Below are 11,403 nucleotides of genomic sequence, written 5' to 3' on the forward strand. Positions count from 1 at the left end.
ACTCCTTACCACTAGGCCATATACAAAAGAAAATAAAATTGAATTAAGTCTCCTTCTCCAAGAACTAGATTGGAAGAGGGAAAGACTATAGGTAGGAAGCAATTGTTCTAGCTAATGGTGGGGGGTAGTCATATAGCTAACAAACACATGAAGAAATGTTAAAAATCACTAGCGTTAGAGAGGCAAAAGAAGATGATGGAATATCACCTTACTCCATCAGCAGTAGCAAAGTTTAACAACACAGCAAACTACACATTCTGGAGAAGATTCAGAGAAATTGGAACTCTTATGCAGTGCTGGTAGGACTGTAAAATGGTATAACCACTGTGGAAGGCAGTTTGGGGTTTCCTCAAAAAGCTGAACATAGAAATAAATGTGGAATGGAGGAATAGGAAAGATTCAGTGGGAACTAGAAAATATGGGTGATGATAGGCATAGATCAATAGTCATCATTTACAATTAAGGTAATTGTGTAAAGAACAATTTTATGAATGATTGTATAAAACAACGTACATTAATTAAGCACAATGTATATGAATGATGCAAACCAGTAAAAAAAGAAAACAAAGGCTCAAATCAAGCAGTGGACCCACAAATGGGAAAAAGCGAATGAATATGATAGATACTGAAGAAGCAGCATCAGGACAGTGGCCAAATGGATATGCGTGATGAGAGCAAAATGCTACAGTGGTGGGTCCAGGAATTGGCTGTGAGGCTGCTGCCGCTGTTGGCTGAGAGAGTTAGTGAAAGAGAACAAATAGGTTCGAAGTAGAAGACTGACTTTTAAAATGTGTTAAGATTGAGGGCCTTGGGAAACCTCCAGGACTCACAGATGTCAAGCAGTTGGTTAAGAAGAGGAAATCTGGGGCTTGGCGAGAAAGAGAGGAGGAGATGTTAGTTTTAGTCTTAGCTGAAGCCATAGATATGTCAAAATTGCTCAGGAAAAATACACTGAGTGAGAATGACCAAACCAGGACTCAAGAATACACCAACATGAAAGAAGAGAGAAAACAAAACAAAACAAACCCAAAACCCACAAACCCAAAAACATTAAAAAAAAAATCTCAATTTTAAAAGGGCACTAAAGAAAGAAAAGGAGGGGAAATGTGCATAGAATAAAAATTGGAGCAGAAAAGGCAAAGGAGGCACGATCTCGAACGAGGAGAGGAGGGATCTATCCTGAAAAATAATTCAGTGAGAACATTCATTCCAACCCTCTGCCCCCTTGCACTACCCAAACCCCACCTGAGTTGAAAACATTTTGGTATTACCATGTGAAGGAGATAGAACAGCAATAATATAGAAGAGTAAAGAAATAAAACCCCAATTTATGCGGTATGGTCTATAATAATGGTGCTATTATAAGTCAGTGGAGAAATACGCATTTCTTAGTGAAAGAGCAGAGCTGAAGTTCTGTAGAATTGAGTTGTAAATGCTAGTGGCCTTTGGCAATGGCAAATTACTCTACCCAATTTGGTTTTAATCCTCTTTTTGAAAGTGAAACCCATGTACCTTTAAGGTCACAGACTTCAATGAAATTTATACAAAATCTCCTTGAATGATTTAGGTGGAACTTCACTGCACAGCAAGGTTACGGATTCTGAATGAGATGAAAGATTTTGGAAAATGAAAATGTCCAGTGCTTATATATTATAGCTCGGAAAGTGTGAGGTGCATCAACTGAGCAAGTAAAGTAGTTAGCTTGTGAAAGAAGCGTTAACTTGTGTACACAGGAGTTTATAATTACCCTGCCTTTCTTAAATCCTTGTGTGTTAATGAATATCAATACCAAGGCTTTTCCTGAGGAAGAAACATTATCAACAATATCATCATGTAAAGCCTATTTCCTAAACACATTTCCAGTTATTTTATTTTGAAGCTGAAGGATGGAAATTTTGCGCTCTACAACCAATTCTATAGCTGTAAACACTAATTAGTTGCTATGTGTCAGAAAGCTGGATAATGACGAGGGATGATAGAGAATTGAAGCCTAGAGCTATGATGCTAGAGAAAAGTATTAAATATACTATGGATGGCTAAGAGAATAAACAGGTTCGTCCTGGATGGGGTAAGACCAGACTGCTCCTTGGAGGCAAGGATTCTGAAGCTTCATCTGACATACTTGGGACATGTTGCAAGGAGGGAACAGTCCTTGGAGAGGTAGGTCATGCTAGGGAGGGAGGAGGGACAGTTCAGGAGAGGAAGACCCTCAATGAGATGAATTGATTCATGACTGGGGTAGTGGGGGTAGTGTGTCAGAAACAGTAATATTGGGACAGGATAGAGCAGGGTATAGGGCTGTTGTACATAGTGTTGCTATGAGTCGCAAGTGACTTGATGGCACATAATAGCAACAATCACACAACCACTTATTCCTGGGCTGGCCATGTCTAAGTGGGGAAAAAATGATTCCTTTATTTAGTAGGAATTTCTGATGTCCTTGTCTGTAAGGAGATGCACTTCTAACTCAAAGGACATGCCTCTCTAGTTCAAAAACACCAGCCACTTCATATGGCAATCTCTTCCCAGAATCCTGCTGGTGGGTCAGCTATGAATTGGTTCTGACTCAATAACTAGACATTAGTTTTAGGTTCCCATTAGTAAAGAAAGCAGTCAGTATGGAGAACAGCATGAATATCATTGAAGGGATGATAGGACATCATCGTTTTTTCTTTTTGCAAACCTAGTGGTTTACAAAGCAACTCTGGTAGCATAATGTGTTGCACATCGTACTATTGTTATTAAGTGTCATCAAGTCACCTGTGACTCATAACGACCCTATGTATAATAGCTTTGAACCTACCTTATCCTGGGCCTGTCTCACTGTCTCTGTCAATCCTACTCCCATTATCCCAGTTACTGTGTCAATCCAACTCATCTGGAGTCTTCCTCTCCTGTGCTCCACATTTTTCAAGTATGATGTCCTTCTCTAAGGAACAGTCCCTCTTGGCCACAAGTTATGCTGTTAACTGAAATCCTAGTGATTTTGATCCACCAGTTATTTTGTGGGAGCAAGAAAGGCAGTTTCCTCTCATAAAGATTTATATATTTGGAAACACAATGGAGAGTTGGGGTGAGTCAGTATTGACTTACTAACAGTGAGTTTGAGCCTACTGACCTTTTAGGAAACCTGATAGCACAGTGAGTCAAGTGTTGGGCTGCAAACGGAAAGATCTGCAGTTTGAATCCACCTCCACAGTCGACAATTTAGGGAGTCTGCTTCCATAAAGATTTATGGTCTTGGAAATTTCAAAAGACTATTCTATTTTATCCATGAGAGGTTTTAATTTATTTTTTAAAAATTTTTAATTATTATTAATTTTAATAAAAATTTACAGAGACTTTGGATTTCCATTCATTCATTGTTGCACTTTTCTCCCCTTCCAACCCTCCTCCCTCCCCAGTACACTCTTCTGTTGGAAAAATAAAATAAAAATTCTTTCATTGTTTTACAATCCCTCCCCCCAGGTCCACTGCACTATACAGCCTTCGTTCTGGACTCCTGTTATGACAAAAATACCTAATCACATATCCCTTTTAAACAGTTTTCTCTCTCATCTGTTTCAATGTAGTATACATTATTTACCCCATCTTTCTCAGTCTCCCCCCAGCCCCCATGTCAGTCATGTTTTACAATAGTGGCACTATGCAGTATTTGTCCTTTAGTGACTGAGATATTTCACTCAGCATAATGTCTTCCAGGGTCACCCATTTTGCATAATATTTCATGAGTTCCTTGTTTTTCAATGTAGCATAGTATTCCATTGTGTGAATATACCACAACTTCTCTATCCATTCACTTGTTGATGTAAGATGGGTATAAGAAATTTGACTTGGGCCAAGATGTTATAGATTTCACTAGTCATGCCCTTGCACTTTCCAGAACTGATGATTATTTAGATGAGCCATGTTTTGAAACCATTAATACGATAAACATTACAGTGAGTCTTTGGCAAGATATGGCAAAAGCCCATACCTTTATCCACTTTATGGCCTTGGAGAACTGCCACAAGGGTTTGCAAGGTAAGCCAACTGAAGAAATCATTGTGGAGAATGGAAAAGTGGTGGGTGTACAATCTGAAGGCGAGATCAACTCATTGTAAGCAGCTCATCTGTGATCCCAGTTACGTAAAAGAGAGTGTACAGAAGGTGGGCCAATTGATAAGAGTTCTATGTATCCTAAGTCACCCAATCAAGAATATCAATGATGCCTACTCATGCCAGGTCATTATGCCACAGAACCAAGTCAATAAAAAAATCAGATATCTACGTTTGCATGATTTCTTCTGCATGCAATGTGGCAGCAACAAGGGAAATATATTGCCATAGTTAGTACAACTGTGGAAACCAAGGAACCAGAGAAAGAAATCAGACCAGCTTTGGAACTCTTGCAACCAATTGAATAGAAGTTTGTAAGCAGCAGTGACCTCCTTGTACCAGTAGATTTGGGAATAGAAAGCCAGATTTTTATTTCCCGCACGTATGATGCTACAACTCACTTTGAGACAACCTGCTATGACATTAAAAACATCTATAAAAGGATGACGGGATGAGAGTTTGACTTTGAAGAAATGAAGTGCAAGAAAAATGACATCTATGGAGAAGACTATTAACTAATAATCTTCTATTAACTAATAGTACATACTATTAACTAATTAGATACTATTAACTAATTAGAACAAATTTGAAATTTGGCAAATAATGCATATTGTATGAAATCAATATTCCAAGGCCTGCTTTTCTAATCAAAACTGAAAGATTGGAGAGAGTACTACACCAACAAAATATCCCTCTGCCTTAAAAAAAAAGAAGAAGAAGGGGCTATGGCACTAGGGATATCATTGCCAATGTCAGATGGATCTTGGCTGAAGGCAAAGAGTACTAGAAAGATGATTACTTGTGTTTTATTGATTATGCAAGGGCAACTAATTGACTGTGTGGATCACATCAAATTGTGGCTGACGTTGAGAAGTAAAGAAATTCCAGAACACTTGACTGTGCTCATGTGAAGCTTACACCTAGACCAGAAAGCTATTGCATGAACAGAGCAAGGTTCAAAATTAGCAAAGGAGGTTGCCATGGATGTATCCTTTCTTAATACTTCTTTTTTTAAAATAATTTTAATGAGCATTTACAGAGATTTTGGATTTCAGTTCATTCATTGCTGCATATGCTGAACAGATAATTCAGGAGGCTGGACTTTATGAAGAAGGATATGGCATCAGGATTAAAGGAAGTCTAACCAACAACTTGCGTTATGCAGATAATACAATTTTGTTTGCAGAAAATGAGAACTTAAAGCTTTTGCTGCAAAAGGTCAAAGATTGAAGTCTTCAATATGGATTGCATTTCTCAATATCAAGAAAACAAAGATTTTCACCACTGGGTCAGTTGGCAATATCATGACAGTTGGAGAAAAAATTGAAGTTATTAAAAATTTCACCTTACTTGGATCCACAATCAACACTTTTGGCACCAGCCATTAGGAAATAAAAAATGAACTTCATTGGGAAAAATCTGCTGTCAGGGACCTCTCCACAGTGCTAAAGAGTAACTAACTGTCAATTTAGAGACTTAGGTGCATCTGATCCAGTTCTCAATTGCTTGCTATGCATCTGAGACAAACACTAATAATGAATCAATGCCTTTGAGTTGTGGTACTGGAGAATTGACCAGACCATGGACAGCCAAGAGAACCAACAAATCCATCCTAGAGAGTGTGAAACCAGGCTGCTCCTTGGAGGCAAGGGTTTTGAAATCCTGTCTAACATATTTTGGGCATGTTGTCCAGAGTCACCAATGTTTGGAGGAGGACAACATGCTTGGAAAGACAGAGGTTCAGTGCAGGAAAGGAAGACCTTGGATGAGATAGATTGACATAGTGACTGGGGCAATGTAGGCAGGTATGTCAGAGGCATACCTGTGAGGTTGGCTTAGGATAGGGCAAGATTCAGAGCAATTGTTCATCGGGTTGCTAGGAGTCATCGACTCAATGGCACATATCAACAATGCTATTCTTAGGGTTAAGCTATGAGTTAGAATAAACTCAGCAGCAATGAGGTTTTATTTCTTTGTCCACATTTTCACTTGCTTTTTCATCCTCATTGATGCTGTGTAAAGCCTTAATTGCCTCTTAGAAGGGAATTTGACAGACTTACCATTTCTGGAAAGCCCAGCTCAATCTACTGAAAAGCTATTACTTTTGTTTTGTTACAACCAATTCTAATTCACAGTACCCTAAGTATAGCAAAAATGAAAACTGGGGGAAGCCTAATGTTAAGCCAAATGCTTAACCAGGAATTAAGGGAGGTGCAAATACAAGCTGGAATTCCTCCTGAGACAGATCACTGAAATCAGGCGTCAAGGCAGATCTAATGGTGCCTTTTCAATTCTTAGATTGTATTTAGAAATCCCTCCTTCCTGATAAAGTATAAGGTTGTCAATAGAAAGAGCCTAGCTTCACTTGCATAAAATTATCTTTGTTTGTTCCCTGGAAATTTTCAATAAAGTTACAGGGAAGCTTAGTTCAGGGCTTCAGTCTTCAAGCTGTTTACCCCCTGCCTTTATATTCTGTTCTTTTTCTCCATTCTTGGTGTCCCATCATGCTATTTCTCTATGTCCTAGACGACAACAGAAAACTGCCCAGTTTTGTACCGTCCTCAAAATCATGGCTATTTTTTAGTCTTTTGTTGCAGATAATACAATATGACAATGAATTTCTTTGAATATTTTCCTATTTTTTGCTAACCTTTTATCATCAAGCATGATGGCCTTCTTCAGGATGGGTTCTTCCTGAAAACATATCCAAGTTACATAAGATGAAGTCTTTGTATCCTTGCCTCTATGGAGCATTCTTTCTGCACTTGTTTTAAAACAGATTTGTTGGATCTTTAGGCAGTCTATGGTATATTCAATATTCTTCACCAACATCATATTTCAAAGATGTAGATTCTTCTTCAGTTTCATATTTTTGTCCAGCTAGTGCAGTAGTACAGTGCTGGTCTGTCAATTCGCTGTACTGAGGTAACTCGGGGTTGCTGTGATGCTGAACACTCTGTCACTCATGTGTCAAATGTCATAATAGTTACCGATGGTGGGCACTGTTTGATGGAGCACCCAGGCTTGGAAGCAGGAGTGGTATCTACATCCTAAACCAACATGCCTCTGGAAACTCTATGAACTTAGAGAAATGATAATGGTTACAGAACAAGGTTCAGGTCTTTTGTTCAGAATGTCACTATGAGTCATGCTTGACTTGAGGGCACTTAATAACAACAATAATGTGCATGCATGAGGCAATTGAAAATACCGTGACTTGAGTCAAGTATAGATTCTTTCTCAAGGTGCCATCTTTACTTTTTAACATGATAGAAAAATCTTTAGCCACAGACTTTCAAACTGGAATTCCTCCTTTGTTTTCCTGACTGCTACTTCCATCAGTGTTGATTTCCTTGATAACATCAGTCTTTTCTCTATTTATCATGATGCTATTTATCTCCTGGAAGATACTATTTATTGGTCCAGTTGTGATGGCTGCTTGTGTGACTGTGCACACAGCTGTGTACTTTGGAGTATAATTCACACCAAAAGCTATAGTCACTGATCTTCAGAAAGAGTTTTAAGTATTTCTTCTCTCATTTTTTTTTGCTTTCACCAAGGAAAGTTATAACTTCTGTATACTGCAGATTGTTAATGAATCTTCCTCAGTTCATGATACTGTATTCTTCTTCACGTGGTCTACTTTCTCAGATTATTTGCTTAGTACAAAGATAGAATAATATGGTGAAAGGATACAATTATGGCACATGTCTTTCCTGACTTTTAAATCATACAATATGCCCCTGTTCTGCTTGAAGGACAGTTTCTTAGTCTTTTAGATTTTTTACATGAGTACAATTAAGGGCTTTACAATTCCTGTTCATCTCAATATTATGATCCATAATTTTTACAATCCACAGTCAAATGTCTATTTGCATAGCTAATAGAACAATTTCTGGTGTTCTTCACTTTCAGCTAAGATCTATCTCTCTGACTTCTGCAATGATATCTCTCATTCAATATTCCATGTCCTCCTCCTCCTCCTCCTCCTTCTTTTTCAGTTAACAGCTTTAGTTTGTTTGGCTTCACAATCAACAGTCTTGGTACCAGCAGCCAGGAAATCAAAAGATTAATTGTATTGGGAAAGTCTGCTATCAGGGACTTCTCTAGAGTACTGAAGAGCAATGACGTCATTGTGGAGACTAAAGGGCACTTGATTCAGGCCATGGTCTTTGCAATTACTTGCTATGTGTCAGAAAGCTGGACAATGACTAGGGATGATAGAAAGAAAATTGATGCCTTTGATCTGTCATGCTGGAGAAGATTATTGAATATGTGGACTGCCAGGAGAACAAACAGGTACATCCTAGAGATGGTGAAACCAGGCTGCTCCTTGGAGGCAAGGATTCTGAGGCTTTGGTTGACATACTTTGGGCATGTTGCAAGGAAAAACCAGTCCTTGGAGAGGGACATCATGCTTGGAAGGGTGGAGGGACAGCACAAGAGAGGAAGACCCTAGATAAGATGGATTGGGTAATGAGGGTAGGTGAATCAGAGACAATTAGATTGGCATAGAATAGAGCAAGTTTCAGTGCTGTTGTACATAGGGTCACTATGAGTTGCAAGCGACTCGACCGCACATAACAACACAAAAACAAAACAACCAGAGTATTTTACTGACAGTCCATGACAAGATTGACTGTTTAAGCCTCTCCCCTTTCTCATGGCGACTGGATGGATACTGTGTCAAGGATGCGAGATTCTCAGTTTGGGTGAGTGGGGGAATTGAGTTGGAACAAGGACTCCTCCTCAACAGCTGAGGTTCCTCTCTCCTCCGTAGCTGTTGTTCAGGCTGATGGTTCAAGAGACTCTTTTTCTTTAGAGGCCATGTGACTCATCAGGTTGACCACCCTGTTGCTGTTGCCAAATTAACTGCCATACCAAGAAACTAGTTTGATAAAGTGGTCATTCACGGCAATGCCAGCCCCAGAATGAAAGATAGAGGAGTGAGGGTCACTGTTATAGTCACAGAAGACAATTTGATCTTCAGAGTATCCGAGGATGGCACTTAAGGGCCCTTCTGATACCTCCTTTACTGTCTTCCTAATGTTATCATGTAAGACAGCTTTCTCCAGATGACAAGTTAGATCCATGGCTGACATGTTGGGGTGAAGAAATAGAAATCCATGGCAGCAAGTGTCCCTTTCAGCTCAGAGATTACCTTCTCCATGGCCTTGGCAGCATCAGTAATGCAGAGAGGATGTTCTGAGCAGCTCCAAGGCCATCACACCAAAGCTTTCCAGAGGGGCTGTCCACAGTCTTCTGTGTGGCAATGATGGCATGGACTGTGGGGATGAGTCCCTCTATGATGCCAAAGTTGTCATGAATGACCTTGGCAAGGAGGGCCAAGCAGTTGGTGGTGCAAGAGGCATCACTGATAATCTTGAAAGAGTTGTTGTACTTCTCTTAGCTCATACCCATCACAAACATGGGGACATAGGCAGAAAGAGTAGAGATGATTACTCTTTAAGTGGGCCCCAGCCTTCTTCAAGGTTGTGAAGACACCAATGGACTCTACAACGTACACAGCATGAGTGTCACCCCATTTGATATTGGTGGGATCTTGCTCCTGGAAGATAGTGATGGCTTTCCCATTGAGGCCAAGCATTGACAGTGCCATTGAACTTGTCATGGGTGGAATCATACTCTAACATGTAGACCAGGCACCCAATGTGACCAAATCCATTTACTCTGACCAACACCACTATGTCTCAGGAAAGTGGCTGAGGCTGCATGAGAAGAGGGGGCTATCATCAGTGAAAAGGAGAGAGCTTCATGTCCTTTTCTGAACCAGCTTGAATTTATAGCAGCTCCCTGTGCATGTACCACTGCAACCATTTTTAAATTGTCTTCAAAAATTTATGTGCATGTGATATTAATTAGTTTTTAAAGATATTTCCCACCCTCTGTTGACTCACCTTTATTTTGGAATATGTACAAATATGGGTCTTTTCCAGTTAGTTGCCCAGATAGTGATCTTCTAAATTTCTTGGAAAGAAACATAATGCTTTTAGCATTGCATCTATATGTTGAATGATCTCAACAGTCTGTCAGTTCCTGATACTTTTCAAGCTTTACTGTTGAAGATTCCAAGATTTCTGTTGATTCCAAAGCTTGGATTTCTTTCTTCAGTACTTTTAGTTTTGGATAATTTGCACCTTTCTTAAGTAGTTCAGTGCTGACCAATTATTTTTAGTACAGTTACTCTGTATAATCCATAGTCTTTTGATGCATCAAACATGAGTCAAGAAAAATTAAAAGTTCCACTGAATTACATGGAAGACTTGAAAATTTGTGCCCTAGATATCAGTGAGTTGAAATAAACTGGTATTGGCTATTTTGAATTACATAATTACATGATGTTCTATAATGGGAATGACAAATTGAGACCAGTGTCTTATAAAAAAAATTCAAGATCTGCTCTGAAATATAAAGCTATTAGTGACAGGAAATTATCCATATGTTTACAAGAATGATTGACTATTATTTGAATTTAAGCAGGAATCTGTGATGAAGACATTGAAGATTATTACCAACTCTGAAGACAGACATTGATCAAATTTGCAATGAAGATGTATTGATAATGACTTGTGGTTGAAATGTGTAAGTTAAAAACAAAGAGGAATCAATAACTGGAAAGTAGGACCTTGATTATGGAAATGATATCACAGATCACAGGATGAAATTTGGAGACGAACGATTTATCACTGCAAATATTTTTTCAATATAAATGGCAATGATATACACATACTCCATTGAATGAAATTAGATTGGCTACATTTGTGGAAAGAGATGAAGAAAAAGTTCAATATCATCAGCTAGAACAAGAGCAGTAGTTGATTGCCAGAGCAGTAATTGCTCATGTTGTTTTAGTTGTTGTTGTTATGTGCCATGAGTGACCTACGACCCATAGCATTCTTGTGTACAGCAGTTCTGAACCCTGACCTGTTCTGAGCCTGTCTCACTGACTTGGACACACCTACCCCCATTACTCCAGTTGCTGTATCAATCCATCTCATCCAGAGTGTTCCTCTCCTGCTCTGTCCCTCCACCCTTCCAAGTACGAGGTCTTTCTCCAAGGACCGGTCTTCCCTGGCCACGTGCCCATATGAACTTTAAATTAATATAGATGAAAATTAAAACAAGTGCATAAAAGACAAGGTATGACTCTGAGTATGTCCCCCTTGAATTTACAGACTATCTCAACAATAGATTTGATGCACTAAAGAGTGATGAATGAAGACAGGATGAATTATGAGGAAATATGAAACACAATGTACACAAATATAGCAGAAGGTCATTAAA

General features: G+C 39.0%; 1 pseudogene; it reads left to right on the forward strand.

Moving 5' to 3' along the window:
- Nucleotides 1-661: 661 nt before the first annotated feature.
- Nucleotides 662-4,613, forward strand: LOC102872331 (annotated as a pseudogene).
- Nucleotides 4,614-11,403: the final 6,790 nt, after the last annotated feature.

This window comes from Elephantulus edwardii, unplaced genomic scaffold (genome assembly GCF_000299155.1).
Source record: "Elephantulus edwardii isolate Elephantulus edwardi_28Jun2011 unplaced genomic scaffold, EleEdw1.0 scaffold00138, whole genome shotgun sequence".
Taxonomy (NCBI): domain Eukaryota; kingdom Metazoa; phylum Chordata; class Mammalia; order Macroscelidea; family Macroscelididae; genus Elephantulus; species Elephantulus edwardii.